The sequence below is a fragment of the Rosa chinensis genome, chromosome 3 (assembly GCF_002994745.2).
Source record: "Rosa chinensis cultivar Old Blush chromosome 3, RchiOBHm-V2, whole genome shotgun sequence".
In the NCBI taxonomy this organism is placed as follows: Eukaryota; Viridiplantae; Streptophyta; class Magnoliopsida; order Rosales; family Rosaceae; genus Rosa; species Rosa chinensis.
In genome coordinates, this window is record NC_037090.1 from 47,399,807 (window position 1) to 47,420,111 (window position 20,305).

Here is a 20,305-nt window from a genome sequence, read left to right on the forward strand (position 1 = left end):
GTCATTTCATCTCAAATTGTCATTTGTTGCAATGCTCTCTGTTGGGTGTTGGGGGTTGAGGCCTTGAAGGAACTCCAGGAGCACCTGTGCCATTAGAGGTTTATTCATCTCTGGTGGCTCAACTTTGAGATATAGCTGGAACTGCACATTGATATATAACAAATAGCAAAATTAGATGATAACTCAACCAATAGCATAAACCATCAAACTAGATGCCTAAAAGATTGCAAATTCTAGCTTGATTCAACTAGTAGGCTTTAAGTAGGTATATCAAAATAAAAATTCTTTTATTTAATCTTTTACTAATGAAATATATTTCTTTGTTCCGGACTTCATATTCTAGTCAATTGAATCTGTTGAATTGTTGTTCAGTTCATATTGAAATGAATCAAAATCATCAATTCAGTTGCAATGACACTACATTGAGCATCAATAGTTTTACTCACTTATGGAAGCAAATAAGTTTTTCCAGATACACACTACATCACCAAAATAACACAACGAACACACACCTGGAAGAGAAGAGACTCTGCTTTGTCTCTCCATCAAACTGCTTTGTTACTTTATACCCCAGCCTACAAATTTTCATTGCAAGTAATCAAAACAAAGATATAATTATCAGCTTATGAGTTAACTCTGACCCCATTTAATGTATGGGCGAAGTAGGTACCCTCATTGTTGTGCAACGTCAAGCAAAGTTTACACTCATAGCTACAAAACTCCAGCAAGAACTATGAGATTGAACGATTAAGATACGAATACGAAGAGAGAAGAGAAAGAGAAAGCGGTTGATACCTTCCGAGGTGATTGCGGCATGAAGTATGGATATTTGGCAAGATCGATGGTCTCGAGGACAAGTGGGTGGAATCGCCTCTTGGCGGTCGATTGCTTCTTTTTTGGGGAGACGGTGCCGCCGCTACACGGCTTTGAGCCCCCACTCTCGGTCCAAATCTGTAGCTAGGTGAGGAGATTTCTGAATTGATTTTTTATTTATACTTAGCCCCCTAAAATCCCTCACAATCCAATATTTAATGAAATCTTTGAGAATATTTAGAGTTTTGAATACCACTATATTTTGATAGATATTTTAAAATCTTAATTGAATACTTTCAGATTTAGAATGACTTTTTAAAATCTTAATTAAATGGGGGAGGATTCAGTGCACCGACACAAATGGATGGTTAGATTATATTAAATACACTCTTAATTTATTATTGAATATCCACAGACTTTTAAAATAAAAAAAAATCCTATAAACTCTCAATTGAATACACTCCCCTTAAATTGTATTGACTCACTGTGTACATGTGGAGTTCTTAGAAATACATAATTATAGAAGAAATACCTTATTAGTGATTTGCTATTGTTTATATAGGGTGGTGCTATTCGCACACCCATTTTCTCTATTCACACACCCATTCTATTTTTCCATTACTTTAATACAATTTTTTTTTACAAATTACCCTAACTACCCTCTCTGGTAATTATGTTTCTTTTTCTTTTTTCTTATTTCTATTTGGCAAGTCAGTCATGAATTAAACATCATTATGTAATAAAATAATTTTTCTCGTGAATGTCATTGCTAATTAGAAAGAAAGAAAAAAACTGATGGGCAGGACGAAGTGCAATATGTCAAAAGTTTTGCAATTAGTGTGCCAAAGTTTAGGGCTTAGATGAAAAACATGATATAACTGAGTTTGGGGATTTAGGTATATCATCATAACTGCTATACAAAACTGAAGAAATATATAAGCATATCACATAAACTAAAGGAGATCCAAAACCTCTCACATCTGATTAAGCAATGTTGATTCAAGATACTATTCTCAGTGACATAAAGCATTTTATAGAGTGATGATATGACTAAAGTCAAAACGAAATCAAAGCGTCAATAATTTCAAAATTATCAATTAACTCAAGTCAAAATCATGATTAGCAAGCAAGACATACCAAAATCAAGCTAAGATGAACAGAACACACAGATTTAAAGCTCCTAGTCCACCAAATCACTGAGAAATTGATCTTTGTAGTGAAGAGCGATGGATTGAAATAAACTAAATAATTTCAGTTAGAATCTTACCAGGAATGATAGATTCAAAGGGGATCGAATGATCACTAAATTCATATTTTTCTTCCGTGTCTCAATTGCAATAAGATGTATTTTTTTTTCTTTCCAAAGATGGGTCTAAAGTGGCTTATTCTGCCATAATTAAACTTCAAAGCATCATGTTAGAAAGATAAAATGACTATGCTAGAGAAGATTTTGATGGAAAAGAAAAGAGAAAATCATAAGTGTTTTGAAGTTCTATGTGTCTGCAGGAAAATAAGGGCTTAGGATTTGGGGATGATTGACTTGCCCTATAGAAAAAAAGAAAAAGAAATAAAATTGCAAGGGAGCGTAGTTAGGGTAATTTGTAAAAAAAAAAAAATTAAATTAAAGTAATAGATAAATAGAGGGGGTGTGTGAATAGAGAAAATGAGTGTGCGAATAGCATCACCCTTTATATAATGTATTTTTATGCGCATTTTGAAGAAATCTGTTTATCAATGAACTTATGACATCCTTGGCTTTTGTTATTTTCCTATCTAAAATAGGTTTTAGGTTCTTCGATAGGAATCAAGTCTGCCACATTATGGTGAGAAGCAATCTTCTCTGTGTATATTTATTTTGTGAGATCAATGCAAATATTTTAAGTTGTTTTTATTTTATTTTCTAGGTTGAAGATATGAGATTGATAATCCATAACTTGGGAAAGTTCTTCTCAGACAGGGATGCCAATGTCAGAATCTGTAAATTTGCTGCTACTTTCATCCATTCTATTATTGGCATTTTGTAATACTTTGGTTTATATCCCGTCATTTTAATGTTGTATAGGAAAACTAGACTCTGGAACATGCAAAGCTCAAAGCTAGGGTGGAGATTTTACAAAGAAATCAAAGGTACACACTAGTCCATAAATAATAACATCTACATCTGGATTTCATGAAATTTGGTCAGGTTGTTCAAAAATCGAATGATATTGATCATATTCCCGCAGCATCGCGCCGGAAAGAAAAAAAATTGCATATTTTGTTATTAATACAAAATAATAAATTTCTTTATCAACATGCACACATACTCTAGGCCAATATTGGTTCATGTGGCAACTCATCTGGTACGAAATTTAATATGAAATCGAGAATAACTCAAGTTCTGAAGAAAAGTACTGCTTAATTGTTACACAAGAAAAGTGTATATATTAGATCTCTCTACAACAAATATGAATCCACCTGTTTGGGCGAGGCCAAACACTACCATTTCTATTAGAGTTTTCACATATGACTCACTAGCTAGCTTTCTTCAGACATAACAGCAATCTTTCTTCTTCTTTTTTTAATTTAAATCCCACCCTTACCTACTCCACCCTAGTCATCTTAAGATGCAAATGAGGTTTGAACCTGTTATTTCCACAACCAACATGCACTACACCAAAAATGTTAACACACAACACTTTTTGCACAACGGAAAAAAAAAAAGTGTTGTGTGATGAAGAAAAGTGAATCACACAACATGTTTACTAAACTTCCGTTGTATAAGGTGGTTATAATTCTAAATTTTTTGTTTAGAAGGTCATTGCACAACTGTTACAAGAACAATCTGTTGTGTGAATCATAAAAAAAATAGCGGCAGATTTCCCTCCTAGATCGACTCAAATTTGGCTCCAAATTGGTACTACATAGTACAACAGTATAGTTATATCTGTTGTGTGAGAGTAGCATGCAAAACATGATACAACGGTTTTTTACCTTTTGTTGTGTGATCTTTATTTGGCCCAAAATGGCACTGAAGCTCCCCAAAAACATCCAAGTTTTGATTGAAATATAGGACCAGATTGATGATCCCACAACCAAATGAGTTGTTTCCGTTGTGTGAATGAGCATTGCCTAGCATGTTACTTTGGTTGCATATTATAGCGGGAACTTTTCCCTCTTTGGAACCTTAGCTGAGGTTTAATTTGTTCAAAATCAGACAACAAAACTTCATCTTTGTGTTGTCTGATTCTTAAAGCAAAAATTAAAAGCCCGCCTTTGACAACTTAAATGGATAGCTAGGTTTATTAGATTTGCTGTCTCCCCATCAACACTTTGTCAAAAACAGCAATTTCCTGAACTCGTCGAGCAGCTCTCTTCTAAACATCATCAAAAACCATCAATCTCTCATGAAAACACCATGGGCCTCTCATGAAAACACCATAGCTATTTGTCTCCGATCCTCTCACTCCCACTTAGACAAAATAAGGGTTTTTCTTCGAATCGTTTCCATCAAAGACTTCTCCGTCACTTTCTTCACACTGCACAGTCCCTTCCCAAAAACCTTGACTTCTCTTAAACATCGCACTTTGGCACAGATCTCTCTCTCTCTCTCTAACAAATCTCAGATCTTAGAAGAAGATTGAAAGAAGGGGAACAATCCTTCTCTCAATCTGGATAGTAATGGCTTCACTCTTCATTCTCCATCACTCTCCCTCACTTTCCTTCTCCCCAAGAACCCACCTTTACTCTTCTAAATGGTGCCGTTTCTGAGCTCAAATTTCAACTAATAGCGGAGCGAAAACCTGAGCCGCCGTCGTTTGGCTAAAGCACGACCTCCGAATCGACGATCATCCACCTCTCAATCTCCTTTGAATCCCTCTTTCGTCTCCACGCGCCACCCCATTCCTGCAAAACCCTAATCCACTCGCCCTCCCATGTCGCCGGACTGCGACGTCTGCACCTGTTGCGCCTGCCAGAATGGCGGCTCCAACTGTGATCACGCAGAAGATCTGGTGTGCGCGCATTACTGGAAATCCGATCCCTCTCCGTCGTCGTTTTGCTATTCCTCTTCGGTCAAATACGTTCCTGTGCCGTCGAACGATTCTGAGAAGCTACGGCGGGTCGTGACTGCTTCTATTAAGGGTTTCACCATCGGCGCCGGCCTCAAAGGCGGCCTCGCCGTCTTCTCCATCCTAGGTAGACTCAGAAAGAGAAAGCTCTTAGCCTCTCTCAGGTAAAAAGTTAATATTTCAGTAATTCAAACCTAATTATGTCATAATTGAAGTGATTAATGTGCTAATTATATCGAATATTTGAACAATTCAAACTTGTTAATGTGTTTATTGGTTATAATTTAAGTGTTTGATGTGTATCTGTTCAGGACTGAGGGTGCGATTATGAATAATGAAGCAATTGTTGCTGTTTTGAAGGAGACCTTGAGATGTGGTCTGTTATTTCTTTCCCTTTATTTGATCTTTATGTTCTACTTGTGGTCTTGCAATTATCTATGTTGAGAGCTTTTTGAGAATATACATTCCTGTTATATTTGTGAACCGTGTTAGTCTTATTAGAAGCTTCAGTTCGTTAATGTCACTTGCATCGGATTCGTTCTTTTCTTCCTGATTTTGTTGTTGGGTCTTAAGGGTCTCGGCTTATGGCTTCTGGTGGTTAGTAGTGAAATCAGATCTCTGAAATGCGATGCTTTTGTGTACTTGTTCATCTGTAAGGAGTAGGAAATAGTTCCAGTCTTGATTAGTTTCAGTCTTGCTTTTGTGAAATATAACTGCTTTTGCATGATCTGTTGTGTATGTGGTGAGAAGACTGCTCCATGCATGGTTGGTATTTTGTATTCTACATATTGATAAACCCCTTCTTGACACAGGGGACCAAAACCAAGTTTGTCTTTGCAGAGATCCTTTTCAAGTTAGTATAGTTTCTGTCTATCTGACATTGCATGATTTGATCAATAGGGGTTTCTGTAGAGTATATCCCCTTTTATAGAGTTGGTTGATTTGAAGTTAAAATTTCACATGATGCTGTAGGTATATTTCTGCTGAGCATGTTCCTGTAAAATATGGAGGTTTGAGTGTGGATTACTGTGAGTGCAACCCAGAATTCACCATTGCTGATCCAGTCACTAAAGTAACCATCAAACTTGGGACAAAGAAGACTCAGGAAATTATAATTTATGAGGTTAGATTGCTTCTTCTTTGTTGTTATATTATTATTTGATATATACTATCTATTTGCATTCTGAGCACAAAATTTATAGTCCACGACTTGGGATCTGTTTGGCAATACTTTCAGGCTTTTAGTGATGGTAAAAAAAGCTTTCAAATACTCTTCAGAGCTTTTTGGAGTGGTTTGAAAGTTGGAAGAAATAGCTTATAGTGCCTTCATATACAAAATGATTGATTGTTTCATTAAGAAATGTTCACGGTGCATTTACATGAAGCGCCTGCACTTTATAAAAAAAATTATGTCAGTGAGAGAAGGCACTTTTATAAAAGCACTGCCAAACAATCCCACTCATGCATGTCTGATGATGAATCAAAGCTTACATTATTGAATTGGATGTCAATAAATTGCAGAAGTGCACCATCATATGGGAACTCTGTAGTTGGGTGGGATGTGAGCTATGGAGCTGAATTTGTTCCTGTTCCTGACTCTATACTGATCATTCAAACAGCCACAAAGATGACTCCATCTGATGAACCATTAAAAGGGATTTCACAGTTTGTTGGGGCTTCAATAGGAACTTGGAATCTTAAAATCTCTGTCAAAGACACACTAAGTGATGGTCATCGTCACAATTCTCCTCCTCCGAGAGCTTAACTTCTTATGTAAAAATATGAGTCTGGTTTAAACACCACTTCTGTAATATGTAAAGTTATAACATTTTCAATTATTGTTTCTTACCTTATGATTATGATTGTTTTACATACAAAATTTCAATGCAAACCCGCAGCATCACGCGAGGGCTATTGGTTAGATTTCTCATTTGATGGTTTGCAATGTTTGTATTTGATGGCGTACTCTCTAATTTAGGAATGAGATGTTCAAATGATCGCACAACAGATTAATTTTTATGGTTGCCCGTTGTCTGAATGGCCAAAAAATGGGATAGAAACACATTGCAATCATTCATATCACACATCGGTTTTTAACAAATCAGTGTCTTCTAATTTATACTCAGACAACATGACCAATTGAATTCTGTTGTCCTAAAGTTAATCACACAACAGATATAGTCCAAGAATTGAAGTTTAAAGATCAATCAGACAACAGACAAAATAAAAAAATGTTGTCTGACACGCTTAACATACAACAGCTTAAAACTGGCATTGTTGTCTGAAGATAGCGCCTCAACTGCTGCGCAGCTGTGCTTGGCATCTGCCGAGCCATCTGCCGAGCTATCACACAACAGTTATAACACATACCTGTTGTCTGTGTGTTTATCACATAACTGTGTTCCACCGTTGTCTGATTTTTTATCAGACAATGGCTCACTCTACAACGGTGGGTCTTCAAATCACACAACGGTTTTCTGCCGTTGTCTGATAACAAAATTGGTGTAGTGATGCCACAATTTATTGGCAATAGAACACCTTAAAAACGCACATTACTGTAGGTAAAAAGTAGGGCAACTATACTACCCTTTGTGCCAAAATTTTATCTTACAAAACGTAAATTCTGAATTAGTAAGTTCGACTTCAAAATGATAATGGTAGGGTATGAAAAGTATATGATGACTGTTACGTCCCATACCCCAATTTACCCATTTACTGGTCATTTAGACGGTAAAAAATAATTTTATTCACTTTTAACTTCGTTTCGATACTTTTAGGGGCTCCAAAAGTTTATTTTTTGGATCGTTCATCATTTGAGAAAATTTTCTTCATGAAAGTTGTAGAGGACGTTAAACCAAATTCGTGGACACGTGGCACGCTCAAGTTGGAGTTCGCATGACAAAATTATGGTCAAAAACGTAAAAGTTACTGTTTCGGGAAGTTTCTACAAATTGCAATTTTCATTTGGAAACTCTCCATTTCGGGAAGTTTCTATTTAAGCCAAAACCTCTCTCTCTCTCTCTCTCTCTCTCTCTCTCTCTCTCTCTCTCTCTCTCTCTCTCTCTCTCTCTCTCTATCAGACCCAATTCCTAACACGACCCATTTTACAAACCAGTGAGTTCCACCGCCATCCGGCCACCCCAGATCGCAGGACCAGTCAGGTTCGGCGAGCCTCTCCATGGTGAGCTAGTCTCCGGCCACCACCAGCTCTGGTTTGCATTGGAGGAGGAGTTTCGAGGTAAATTCCGACCAAATGGCTTAGAATCTAACTTTGTGATAGCTAAGAATTTTGCTGGGCTTTTTTTTATGAACAATTTGGGGTCAGGGTTGGCGGTGCGTGTAGGCTCGTCTGGCCGTTTCTGGTTGTCTACCTTGGTATGTTTGGTAGAGCTCAATTTTACGAACGTGTCGATATGCTTTTTGTTAGGATTGGTGAAGTTTTAGGAATTGATCAGAATTTTTGAATTTTTGAATTTTCGAGTTGTGATTCGAGAAGATCCGACCGTTGGATGGTCTTCAATTTTCATTGAGATTTAAATTAATTAAGTTGGTGGAACCCTTGGAGTTTGGGTTGATTTCGATGTGATTTCGGAATTTGACGAATTACTTGTGCGAGGGGTTTTCAGGTTTCATTTTAGAATAGTATTTAAATTTTGCATCGTCGTTTGAGAATTATAATTTTGTGCAAGACGAGGTGCCAACCCATCACTCGACGAGGATCCATACGCTTGGTCACATTATGATGCATGCGTTTATTGTTACAAATCAATTATTTATTTAATTAGCATTTTAATCGAACATATTAATTGGTTTCGGATATTATTTGGTATATTGATTGGATTTTGGGATATGAGTTTGCTAAGATCGGATTTGCACTTATGATTTATGATGATTTTCGACGAATGTTTTCTTCACCATCCTTAGGTTGATTTATTTTAGTTCTCCTCCTTAGTGAGTTGCAGTCGAGACTCCTCTTCATTTACTTTGTGTTTGTGGGTTGAAGTCGAGGATAGAGCCTAGGAGGCTTCGACTCGAGCCTGGGAGACTCTTTTATTGTATGGTGACACTTATCTTCCCCATGCTATATGTTTATACTTAACTAGCAGGGCTAGTATGTTTTTACAGAATTTCAGATTTAAAGATAAATGTTTTATAAACGTTGCATGTATCAAGGTTTTATAAGTTTAAATATGTGAAAAAATATGTTTAGTTTGATTTAGTTTGAGTTCCGAGGAAATCTCTTTTTCTTTGGTTTAGGCCCATTCCCAATTACTTTAGTTTTATTCTTTCGGCTTTTATCCTCTTTTCTTCTTTGCAAGGAACAAGTGCAACATCCCATTACTGTTTGGAATGACAAATTCTTCCTCCACATCCAGTGGCGTTGCAGCCACCAGAGCTTCCACCAACTTCGCTCTCTTCCCTGATCTGACCAACTCCACTAGAGACTCTCAGTGCAGCCTAAGAATTTGGATCGACAAAGTGGGAGGTTGAGCATTCACCTGAGTTGTTCCTACTGCTTCACCCCAACTTGGGATGGCCTGTAGATTAGCCACCAAAAAACCCGTCAACTATACTAGTCTCCTAGGTCAGCAAAGTAGCTTTGCTACCGCCCCTCATTGTGTAAGGAAATTCAGGTCACCTTCCAAATTCCCTAGCCCAAGACCGAAACCGAATGAAGACAGTAATCACAAACTATGCAAGCAAACACAAGATTGTTGACGAGGTTCGGTCAAACAGTTGACCTACGTCCCTGAGTGATGATGATGGTGGATCCACTAAACGAGAAGAAGATTACAAACTTTTGAAGAACGTTTTGGCTCTTCCACTCAAATAACCTCTCTCTTCACAGCCCAAATTCTCAATAGAGAATTCCCAAATACACCCGATCTCTCAAAGCTTGCAACTCTCTAAAATCTCTCAAATTATCAAAACTCTCAATTGATCCACACATGGATCTCTCTAAACAATGTCTCAATGGCACCCTCCAGAATGAGTCTCTTTCAACCCACAACGGCACCTCGTAGAATGAGTCTCTTTCAACTCACATCTTCTCTAAATGGTGTCTTCCAATCTCCGAAAGCACACACCAAACCAATAACCCTGAATGACTATTTATAGGCTCACGATTAGTCCAACTCCCAATAGGATCTTCAATCCTAAACCTTTACTTCTAAGGAAAAACTCCATAAATCCTAGATACACTAGAATTGCTTACCCAAAGCCTTCAGAAGTAAAGAATCCAAAACGGAAAAGGAATTAGATATTGAGCCGCAATCCTAACAATTTCCACCTCGGCTCAAAATCTCTTAACTTTCACTTAACGCAAGTTTCCTTGGGTCTTCTTAGCGAACCACGATCACCACCACACCTCAATGCGCCTCTTGAGCTCAATAGCCAAACTAGTTTGCCAAGTTTCACAACCACTCCAACTTGACCCTTGGATAACAACTCTTTTCCCCAAACATGCACCGTGTAGCCACTTGCATGCAATCCAAGGCTTCACCAAAGTTTCCAAACCTAATAGGAGCGATCTTTAATGGTTTTGCACAACTTATCTTGAGCAACATCTCCCTGAAACAATTCTCTCACCATAAACTCCATGGAAATCTTCTCTTGACGCATCACTCTTAGAACACCAAGTTTGTTTCTCAACTTCCTCATTAACTCTACTCTCCAAAGTGGGTGACGCTCTGATTGTGGAATATGCATGAGCTAGCATATTCCACCACAAACTTGTGTTAGGATCCTAATGGGTTTGCCTCCCTTTAAGGACTGCTGCAATTTTTGTTGCTCTTGAAATTTTACCTTCTTAGAAGCAAATTTCATTCCTCCACATTTACTATTGCTCATCTTCCCCGAATGCCTATAGGAACCAAGATTGCCAATCTTTCCACCTTGAACCAAACTCTTAGTGGAATAGTTAGTTCCACCTCGAACAAAGCTCCTTTCTCAACGATAGAAACCCTTTACTTGCTTAACTTTTATCAGAACGAGTGCTCCATTACCTTAACCCACAATTATCTTATGGTCTTCAAAATCCAAAGTCCCAGGAAATATCAGATTTCTCTCGAAACTAGAAACATGGCGACATTCAATTTTCCTTAGCCTTCAACTTTCCACATTAATATCTGATATGCTTGAAACTCATACAACAATAGCACTCCACGTCTTGTCTATATCTTGATTTCCAAATTTCTCCAACGTCTTCATGGTCACTCTTGAACCAAGAGCTCTGATACCACTTGTTAGGAAATTCGGGTCACCTTCCAAATTCCCTAGCCCAAGACCGAAACCGAATGAAGACAGTAATCACAAACTATGCAAGCAAACACAAGATTGTTGACGAGGTTCGGTCAAACAGTTGACCTACGTCCCCGAGTGATGATGATGGTGGATCCACTAAACGAGAAGAAGATTACAAACTTTTGAAGAACGTTTTGGCTCTTCCACTCAAATAACCTCTCTCTTCACAGCCCAAATTCTCAATAGAGAATTCCCAAATACACCCGATCTCTCAAAGCTTGCAACTCTCTAAAATCTCTCAAATTATCAAAACTCTCAATTGATCCACACATGGATCTCTCTAAACAATGTCTCAATGGCACCCTCCAGAATGAGTCTCTTTCAACCCACAACGGCACCTCCTAGAATGAGTCTCTTTCAACTCACATCTTCTCTAAATGGCTTCTTCCAATCTCCGAAAGCACACACCAAACCAATAACCCTGAATGACTATTTATAGGCTCACGATTAGTCCAACTCCCAATAGGATCTTCAATCCTAAACCTTTACTTCTAAGGAAAAACTCCATAAATCCTAGATACACTAGAATTGCTTACCCAAAGCCTTCAGAAGTAAAGAATCCAAAACAGACAAGGAATTAGATATTGAGCCGCAATCCTAACACCTTGGACCTCCGCGGTCATAACCTTCTTGGGGTTAGAAACCCTAGTTGCCACCGCTATCTGATACCCAACCTTCTTTCCATCAACCTACCTCGCTAGCTTCCCGGGCCCTAAACCCAGCACGGCCACAGTAGTATTCTTCAACATTAGAACCTGCTTAACCATAAACTAATCGTACGCATATGACCAATGGTTGGACCACCCATAGGCCTGGCACAAGCCCTTTACCTTTTTGTAATGCAGCTCAACCTTTACCTTCATTGCAAAGGCGAATCGAAATGACCGTGTTCTCCACAGTAGCCATCGTATGTCTACCGCTACCCAGAATCTTTGTTTGACTTCACCTCTCTACAACTCAAATTGGTCCGCTCTCGAATACTGACCCATAGATGTTTCGAACATAATCAGGGACCCTTCCATCCTTAGTCACGGTGGTAGCTTCTTCACCACCACCCAGGTTTTCAATGAATAAAGCGGCATCGCAGCCACATTCCCCAACCCATCATACTCTGTGAATAGTACCATGTGACCATTGTAGTGCCATGGTCTGCCTTGGAGAATATGGTTGTACTCCTCCTTCCGCTTGAACCTAAATTGGAAGTGCATGTCTTCTTGAGCAATGATCGACAAAATCCTTCAATCCCCAAGTAGCTGCCGAAGTTCCGGGAAGTCCCTTGTCATCCCGAGACTTTCGAGTCAATACCCTCCCTACCAAATAGAAAGAATTTTCGGAATGGTCACTAAGCCTAACTCTCCACAACATCCTCAGCTGTGAGTGCCAGCGCCGTCAATAGGCGCACAACTATCTCCTCAACCATCAATGGCAGATTGAAAATTCGAGAAGGGGACTAGAGAAATCCTAGTCTTTCTCAACTCTAGAAGATGCTCAAGCGTGCGGCTAGGTTAAGTGTCACTCCAGTTCGAAATTTTTACATCATTATCGTACTTGAATGGGCAGCTAGTAGGTATTGTGGTCTTCCCCTTTTTATGGGTGTCGATGGATGGAGTGTCTACTCTTCTTCTCCATTTCAATGGTAGAAGTCAATCCCACACCAGATGAAGTGGATTATTCTTGTTTATAATCACTCCCTTCAAATTAATGAAAGCTCATTCAATGATAAAAACAAAATAAAAAATTGATCAACTAGTACAATCAATTCTTCATTTTATTTTGGTTTATAAAATCCAAGCCACCAATTTTTTGTTTTTTGTTTTTGTTTTAGTTGGACCTCCAAATTCGATATATGGATCTCTCCTATTTATTAAACCTCACATTCACTTTTTTGAATACTATAAAGGTAATTACATCTCCTTAATTTTACCACAATACCCTTGATCAATTAAATATGTATCTTCAAAAGTTTTTAATTTTTTTATCTCTATCAATTCAACCACGAAAAATTTTGTGAGTAACCTGCCTATATTTTTGGTGTACCTTTAGTGACGGAAGCAGAAAATTATTCTTGGAGGGGCCGAACAAGTAGACAATTACAAAGATTTTTTGGTTAATCCAGATCTTTTTTTTTTTTTGAAGGAAGGACGACAAACTATATTACATAAGAACTAAAGTGTACATGGAGCGATGCAACAGCATCGAAAGAAAGCAATAAAACATAGCAAGATGCACAAACGCATCTATAACATAGAAAAACAATAAAGGATAACAAGATGCACAGATGCATTTAGAATGAAAGGTAACCAGGATATGACTTGATGACAAATGCCATCGCTGCACTGCATATGTCACGAGAGCAGTGTAAATATTATAGTAACCATAACTGTAACTAGTGATATGATCACCTAGGAGAGGTAATTCACTCACTAGGAGTTCGAAAGTAACCGAGGGTGTCAAAAACTCAAAAATTAGCAAATGAACTCCAAAGAACCATAACCAATACCAGATCAATATGAGCAGCTGTCTCGGATTCAAGATCCGAATTTGAAAGTGACCAGGGTTCCAAATATTGATCCAAAACCGACGTGAGACTAAAATCAAATCTGCCAAAGCAGACTTGACAAAAACCCAGGCCCGTTTGAATCTAATTTGGGCACCCAAGCAGATGGACACCATTGCATCAACCCATCTCTGGACACCCGTGCGTCTGGGCACCCATTCTAACCCACGTCGCTGTCCCATCGAGCCTCCCCTTCCTGCTGCTAAGAAAGTCAGGCTGACACCGGATCGAGCAACCCATAGGCAGAGCCCCCAACCATCAGGCACCACCCATTGCAATCGGGCACCACAAAATCGCCTCTGGGGAGCCGAACACAAAATTTCCATCCACCGCTGAAGCACTGCAGCGGTAACCCAAAGTCGTATCGCCCAAATCGGAGAGGATCCGAACTCAAATCCTTTTTCCATGATAGAACCAGGATCCCATGTTTGATTTGGATCCACCAGATCACGCCGCCGCTCTCCACCACCATCATTGAAGCAGAGTGCAGCCGCATCAGCAAGAGCAAAGCCTGCAGGGGGTGAATCCCATCTACAAAGAGACGAGATTAGAGAGCGGGTTGAAGAGGAGAGATTTGGACTCGACGGCCAATGGCCACGGACGCCGACGTTGCAAGCCAAAGATATCGAACGACCAAACCCTAGGGTTAGCCGCCACAAAGAGAAGAGAGCGAGAGCTCTCATAGTTGGTAGGAGTTAATTAAGGGGGTTTGGTTTGTCGTTCTCTAAACTTGAGATAGAAATCAAAATACTCATGTTAATCCAGATCATAGTAGTTTTGTTTGTTTTGCAATATGGATGGCCTTTTGGTTCTCAAATAAAAATTATATATCGATTAAATCTATTAAAAGGAGTTCACCTTAGATCTTAATTAGTAATAACTACACCAAAATATCCAATACATTTAGTTTAAGGAAATTCCAAATTAGATTATTTTGAATTTACTTTTGTATTAAATGATGGGACCATGTATAGAAATTAATTCTTTTTACTTAGTTGTTTTAGGCAAATTATAAAGTTATATAGGTGATATTAAGAAATTCTGAAAATTAAATAAAATTGAATGTTATATTAATGGAAGAGGTAAGAAGCGTATTTGGTTTTTATTTTCTCTCTCTATGTCCTTATTTATTTTTTCATATGAGTTTATAGAGTCTATTAATAATTAGAAAAAGATAGAAGTTCTAATTATACATATATTGAAAGGTGAGTTCACTGTTACTACTGTTCATCAAAGGGAGGAAAAGGCGATTTTGCCCTTACTGTTCGTTGAGAATATCAACCTGGTCTTCTATAAACCCTGAATAAGGAAAACGCCTGATTTGGTAGTGGATTCCGGAACCTTCGCAAAAACAAAAACAAGAATCACTGACTGAAAGAGAGAGTGAGAGAGAGAGAGAGAGAGAGAGAGAGTTCGGTTCGATCTTGGTCTCTGCTGTGGTTCTTCGTCTCACTTAGATTGATAGTGAGGGAGGAATTTTGGTTTGTGGTTTTGAATTGATTTGGTTCTCTAAGTCAGCACGATTTTTTTCAGAGGGATCTTGCAACAGGAGAAGGGAGAGACAGAAACACTGACAGCGAAGTGGAGGTCGATAGCAAGGTTTGGATCCGGTTTGGGAGGGATCTTTTAGCAGGAGAAGAGGTATGGGTGTCAATCAAAGTTGGGTTAGTTTTTATTTTGATTGAATATATCTGCAACGATTTTGCAATCAGTCTTTCAATTGATCTCTGTTTTTTTTTTTTTGGAATATTGTATGAACATCATTGTCAGATGTCTGGCTCAATTGCACTGTGAAAGTGATATTGGCTTAATCACTTTCAAAATTTGGACGCTTCTGGTCTTGATCTTCTTCATCATCACTACTTTCCAAGCTGCTTAGTTTATTGTATCTACTCCTCCTTCTGTAGCACTCTGTCTTCATGCTTCACCAAAATGGGGGGAGAGAGAGAGAGAGAGAGAGAGAGAGAGAGAGAGAGAGAGATTACAATACCAAAGAGAAATAGGGGTGAAAGGCCAGGGATTAATGACCACCACCAAAAGTTGGTGTGGTTCAGAGGTGGACTTTAAATAAATTAGACCAAAAGTAAACATCATTAAATGGAGGAGGGTTATAGGGAGAGTTATTCATGCCCAGAGCCCTTTTGGCTTCTGCTAATTTGAGAGTTGAAAGTGTTTTTGGTAGCGTTTCACAAAAGTAACTGAGGTGTTACATGCTTTTTAACAAAGCACCTGTAGAAATGCACTTGAGAAGCTTATAAAACAGAAGTTCTTCCTACAAAAGCAGTGTCAAGGGGACCTAAAGTGGTCTTTGGTCATGAAGAAACTATGAAGTACACTAGGTAGATGTGTAATTAAAATTCCAAGAACCAAAAGTCAGAAAGCAGCAATGGAGAGCATGTGACTTGAGTTAAGCATGAGCAACAGAGAGAGAGATAGTGAGTAGAAGCGGAGAAAGAAGATGCACAGTTTTTTTTTTTTTCCCAGTAGAAAAGGGTAAAGTGAAGATTAAATTTTTACTGAGATTAGGAGAGGTGTATCTACCAAATTTCTATTTTCTGGTATTGTTTGATTAATGTGTCTTCATTTCTTCTTCTGACTCCATTTTTAACAGTTTGGTTTATCTTTGGTTTCAGGATAATTGTGTTTGGGTAGATGATCTACTACAACTAAACCAATCGTGCTTGGGTTTTGAAGATAATCGTCCTAGATCAACCAGATGAGGGACCATCGCTTCTAATTTGTTTCATTTATTCTTCGTCAGTTGGTTTCGCAAGGGTTGGGTTACACATATAATCAGTGCCCCCCCTCTTTTTTTTTCAATATTGCTATAATTTTTTCATTCAATTGATGTAGTTGTGCTTCATTATTTTCATATAGCTAGGATTCTGAATAAAGCCAAGGAGCTATATTGTTGGTTATTGATTGTTTGTATTGTTTTTTGAAATTGGGTTGCAGAAAACAGAAGAAGTGTTGCTGGGTTTCGGATTTCAGTGATTGAAGGTAAGGTTTTGATTTTCGGTCTGCACCAGAGTGATTGATGTTTAAAATATTATCAAAATAAGTTAATTGATGCACTCTCAGTGTCTAACCCAAATGGAGAGAGAGAGAGAGACCCAGCCCTATGGATTAATTCAATAACTAATGATTGAACAATAACAGCCATGAATCAATTGTTTGATTCAATGATTAGTCAAAATAACTAAGGTAAATATTGGGTTTTGCTCAGGGATGGTGCCCCTGGATATATATAATTCAAATACTTTTAGTTTTATTTGTGGTCAAAAATAAATTGTGAGGTACCAAATTAATTTAAAATCTCAAGCCAGATATTCCAAACTTTATGACTTTGAATAGTGTCTCTGTTGGTTTCGCAGTTTTCAGTATTGTGGATTGGAGTATCTCCCCGTTTTTGCTTTGTTGATTGGATTTTGCCGCATCCAACATCGAATTAATTAGGTATTACCTTTTGTTCTTATTCTATGTTCTTGATTTGCATATGAAATAAGGGATGCTTTTAGTTGTTTGAGTTCAAAACATTGGTGTTTGGTGATTGGGTTTGGAGATTTACTTGATGTTCTGCAAATATTGAAACATTTGATAGCAGAAAAATTGCTCTTTTTTATTTATTTATAAACTACTGTGGTGGATTTTAAGGCTATGTTACTAATCGAGCTCTAGAAGATGATATAATCAATTTTTAGTTGTGGTTAGGATTTTAGAAGTTGGAATTTTGAGGTTTTATGTTCTTTATGGTTTCCATGTCTACGGTTTGAAGTTTATAACAGTAGTGCATATTTGTGAGAAGGAAATGATGAGCTGTTGTTCTTGAAATAAGAAATTGGTAGAATCAGATATGGGTGTTCATGTTTCAGGGATACTGTTTGTTGTGGAGTTTGCGATTTCAGTAATTGGTTGGAAGAGGTTGGAGGTCAGATTTTCATCATGAAGCACAACTACAATTATCAGTTTTGGGTTTGGGATCAATTTTGGTCTTCAATTATCAAAAAACAATTGTTTTCAATCTATATCCTTATTTATTCATTTATACTTTTAATAATGGCTCTGCTTTTAATAATGGTTTTGTTTTGGTTGTGGCTCATGGAAGCACAAATTTCCGCGTAATGTGCACATTGTTTGGAGTCCAGGAGAAATTCAAGAAGTTTCCTGGGAAGTTCAACCAAAGTTCAGTTGGGAGTCCTTGAGTACAATTTCGCATCCAACTGAACTACACTACCAACTGAACTTCCTTGCACTCCCTTTTAGATTAGATCTTTACTTCAATTTCCAAAACTTTTGTCTGCTTCATTTTCAGTTTCATTAATATCATATTAACTACCGCAGCAAAGCGCGCTGAGTTTAGGTAGTGTCTGAATAATTATTGCGATCTGATTAATTATTGCGATCTGAATTATTGATGAGTGGTTCCTAAGGAGTAGCCTTGGGAGTTTGCAAATGAGTGGTTCCTAAGGAGCAGACACATTTATTGATAAATTTTGTGAGGAGAAAATGCAACAATAACTTTCCCTCTCAGAGTTCATGTTCTGGATTTCTGGTATGTGTTTTGATTTGGGAAAGAACATTTGTTGGTTTTTTGCTTAATACATTTTCGTAATGAAGAAAATTGTTACTGATGCGGATTTTGTATGTTTGATTCAGTTTCAGGGTTGGACCTAATTTTCAAGTTTGCAACTTTATAATCCCAAAAGCCAGAAGAGATTTAGGGCTTGACATAGTCTAAAAGCCATGGGAGAAGATCATGTGTACACAAAAGATCGGAGGGTTGAATCCATTCCAGATGAGGTTCTCAAATTTTGATTTGTTTTTAGTTTTTCCCCATTCTCTTCTTTTTACTAAAACCTGTCTTCATTTGTTTGTGTACAGCTCCTTGCATTCTCTGGCTCACACCCACTTAACAGTAATTGGCTCAGGTGATTTATATGATCTCTTATATATGCCAATGTAATTCATACGTGATCTGTATGATATAGTATTGTTTAATGATTACATCAGTTTAAATGGTTAGTTGTAGTTGGAGTAACCGTATCAGAATTGCTTAGTGAGGGTGCACTTGCTATTGTTCGTTTCTTATTCTTTCCCGTTGTTTGAATTGTACTTAACTATCTCAATTATTTTTGCACGATCAAATTGCTTTTCCACAGTGATTTCTATTCAATGTTAATGATCTGTATGTCTTATCAACTTCACGTTGTTCAATACGTAATTTCTGTAGCTCTGTTTATTTGAATCAGTCATGTAGAGTTTCTAAACTGTAATACATTGCCCTAAAAAGGTTATTCCCTTTTCCTTTCCAGTTTTAATAGTGAGGTTTCTTCCCTTTTCCTTTCCCTCACAAGCTGGAATATGGGCTTTTGAACATCAAGCCTGAACGTATGGATACTTTCTTTTCCTGTTATCTATAGTCAACGTCTTAGTTTGAGTGAACAAAAACTAGAGGATCAGAGGTTTTGACTCCACAGAGGTGCACTCTCTACTGTGATTGTATTTGTTTATGCAGATTCTGTATGCAAGCAGGTCTGCCATTACCCTGATCCTGTAACAAGGTAAACAAAATCTATTCACCTATTGAAAGATGGAAAAGACCATGTGGTTAAAGCTTTCATTTCAAAACCACATTATTTTGAATCTCTATTATAGTTTGGTTCACTATTTTCCTGAGTGAGAGTGCATGGATCAGTATTCTATGAGGAGTTAGATAACAAAAAGCTTCATTGATTAGCTATTTCGTATTCCACTTATGCTATTCTGCTCTATTTGTGCACAAATTTTTAGGGTCACAAGTTTGAATGAAATCTATAGTTACTATACTAGAGAAGAATAGAACTTGAAGAATGGTTTGGGTTGCTTTACTTGGCACTTTTAGACGTTTTTGTCATGCCAATTGAAGCTCTTTACTACATTTCAAAAAAAAAGATGAAGATCCTCTTGACCCTTTGTATTGTGTATAACAGTCTTTCGACATAAGTTCAATATAAACTTCATTTACTTCTCTTTTTAAATCTGTTTGTTCTTTTCTTTTCAGGTTGGCTATATATGTTTGTTATATTGTTGGCTAGAGTGAGTGTTTTAGAATGTGCAAAAAAAAAAAATGTATCTACTAATGTTCCAATTATGTTTATTCGACCCAAAAGTTGTGGTTGCACAGTTGTGTGCAGTCCTGCCTTACTTTGAATGCCAATTTAGGATGGCCTGCCTTTGGAATGTTGATTTATGTGATTCTGTATTTGTCCTATCTCTGTTTCTTTGTTAGTACATTTTGAATGAGAACCTCTCCTATCTGCTGCAAAAAAGGTAATGTGTGCTGAGTATTAAGTTGCGATAATAGTTACTAGGAATTTCTAATTTGGAGTAAATTGAATGAATTCTTCAAAAGTGAGATTATTTTGATTTTTGACAACAAATATTGGCCCAGAAATGTTAATGTTAAATTAGAAGTGCTGCATCAAGCAAACAAACCCGCGGCATCGCGCGGGCTATATCGCTAGTATCAAATTTAGAGATCCAACTAGAACTTTTTTTTTTTTTCCTTTTGTAAATGTTTGATTTTTGGTTTCAAGGGAAAAAT

At 37.6% G+C, this 20,305-nt stretch overlaps 1 long non-coding RNA gene across 7 annotated transcripts; it reads left to right on the forward strand.

Annotated features, from left to right (window-relative positions):
• Window positions 1-15,036: 15,036 nt before the first annotated feature.
• LOC112193499 lies at window positions 15,037-19,972 on the forward strand. Of its 7 annotated transcripts, XR_002933924.2 has the most exons (9): window positions 15,038-15,363; window positions 16,356-16,722; window positions 17,097-17,178; window positions 17,595-18,274; window positions 18,379-18,522; window positions 18,604-18,650; window positions 19,035-19,110; window positions 19,238-19,283; window positions 19,763-19,972. It is a non-coding gene; the product is annotated as an uncharacterized LOC112193499 (long non-coding RNA). The 7 variants fall into 7 exon arrangements; XR_005807993.1 differs by adding an exon at window positions 15,493-16,215 and having other exon boundaries at window positions 15,037-15,363; window positions 18,604-19,283; XR_005807989.1 differs by having other exon boundaries at window positions 19,035-19,283.
• The last annotated feature ends 333 nt before the right edge of the window (window positions 19,973-20,305 follow it).